The following is a 2,266-nucleotide window of genomic DNA, read 5'->3' as shown; positions in this document are numbered from 1 at the left end:
CTGTGGATGATGCCATATGCACTACGAAGGCTCTTTGCAACAATCTTGGAATTTTGTGAGCCGTGATGTGTTAGAACTCTGGAAAAAGCACAAGGAGGCAATGACATAGGACAACAGACGCAATAACCAGTCTAGCTTCGCAGTGGAGCAGATGGTCCTCATAGATATTCGAAAGTTGTTAGAATCAATGTAGAAGGACATAAAGATGTACCCACTTCCTGATATCGACGACACATATGATCCATCTGGCGATATTCCTAGGGAGATTTTCGAGGAGGCTAGCATTGAGGCAAGCGTTGATGACATGGCACTATTAAAGACCCTTAACAAGGAGCAGCAAGCTGCCTACAATGAGATTATGTCTGTTGTTGATAGCAATCATGGGGTTTGTTCTTTGTGGATGGACCTGGCGGCACCAGAAAGACTTATCTATACAGGGCCCTACTCGCTACTATATGTAGTCAGAACAAGATTGTCGTGGCAACATTAACATTTGGTGTTGCTGCCTCAATAATGTCTGGTGGCAGAACTGCCCACTCGCGCTTCAAGATTCCCCTCACCCTCGATGATGAGGCCTTTTGCACCTTCACAAAATAGAGTGGTACCGCTAAGCTACTTCGGACCGCATCCCTTATTATTTGGGACGAGGTGACGATGATGAAGAGGCAAGGTGTCGAGGCGCTAGACAACAGCCTCCGTGATATCATGGACCATCCTAACCTGCCGTTTGGGGGGAAGACTGTGGTGTTTGGTGGAGATTTTAGGCGGGTTCTCCCAGTTGTTCGAAGAGGATCAAGGGCTAAAATAGTTGGTGCCTCATTGTGGATGTCGTACCTTTGGAATTCCATGCGACATCTCAAACTAGTGCGCAACATGAGGGCAAAGAGCGACCCATGGTTTGCAGAATACTTGCTACGCATCGGGGGAGGCTCTGAGGAGGCTAATGGTGATGGTGAAATCCGCCTTCTTGGTGATATATGCATACCACAGACTGAGAAAGGCAGTGATCTTGATATATTAATTGACTGCATATTCCCTGTCCTCAATGCCAATATGTCAAAGAAGAGCTACATCACCTCACGAGCAATATTATCTCAGCGGAACGACTGGGTTGATATGATTAACATGAAGATGATAAGTCGTTTCCAAGGGGATGAGATGGTGTACCATAGCTTTGACAGTGTGGTGGATGATCCACACAACTACTACCCATCTAAGTTCCTCAACACTTTGACCCCCAACGGTCTCCCTTCACATGTGTTAAAGCTCAAGATTGGGTGCCCGGTCATATTGCTAAGGAACATCGACCCTGCGGGTGGACTTTGCAATGGAACCAGGCTAGTTGTTCGAGGGTTCCCAAGAAATATTATCGATGCAGAAATTATGGTCGGAAACCATGCCGGAAAGCAAATCTTCCTACCACGGATTCCGTTATGCCCCTCGGATGACGAGATGTTCCCGTTCCAGTTCAAGAGGAAGCAGTTTCCTATTAGACTCAGTTTTGCCATGACGATTAACAAGGCACGAGGGCAGACTCTCCCCAATGCTGGTGTGTATTTGCCTGAACCGGTGTTCTCTCATGGTCAGCTGTATGTTGTGCTATCTAGAGCCACTGCCAGATCGAACATTAGGATTCTTGCCGTCCCACCCGGTGATAAGAAGGTTAAGAAAAAAAAGACCAAAATACATGGTACATACATGAAAAATATTGTCTACAAGGAGATCCTAACTCTATGAAAAGGTATTGTCTTCTATTTTGCATAACTATTATATTCTTATATTTGTGTTCTTTATTACTGACATTTTTTGTATCCATCTGAATTTCAGGTAACAGAGGTTGAAAAGAAATGAGAGACAAGTAGTTATGACTCTATTGATTGGATGTACAGATTTTATATAATTGAAACCTGTTGATTATATAGTATTTCTAATATGTTTCTCTCGTATGGTTAATATTATACGTATAAAAAGTTGTTAATGAGTGAGTGACGTTGGCTGCCCTCAAGAGGAAAACAGTGTACACTAAAAATAGTGATCTCAATAATTTATCTTTGATTAACTTAGATGTTGACACGTTATCTCATGAAAATTTTTGGTTCCTGTAGCTACACACGGCACTCAGCTAGTAGGAAAAAAAAGAAAATTCCGCTAGTTAAAACAGCGATAACCAAATATTCCGTTGGTTCAACCGGCGATATGTACTTGCCGCCGCTTCAATCACTGGCAGTAGTATAGTTTACAATTTTTTATTTAGAAAATATTTTTG

At 42.9% G+C, this 2,266-nt stretch overlaps 1 pseudogene; it reads left to right on the top strand.

Moving 5' to 3' along the window:
* Window positions 1–1,092: 1,092 nt before the first annotated feature.
* LOC136503865 (uncharacterized) lies at window positions 1,093–1,831 on the top strand (annotated as a pseudogene).
* Window positions 1,832–2,266: the final 435 nt, after the last annotated feature.

This window comes from Miscanthus floridulus, chromosome 14 (genome assembly GCF_019320115.1).
Source record: "Miscanthus floridulus cultivar M001 chromosome 14, ASM1932011v1, whole genome shotgun sequence".
Taxonomy (NCBI): domain Eukaryota; kingdom Viridiplantae; phylum Streptophyta; class Magnoliopsida; order Poales; family Poaceae; genus Miscanthus; species Miscanthus floridulus.
This window is presented reverse-complemented; position numbering and strand designations above follow the sequence as displayed.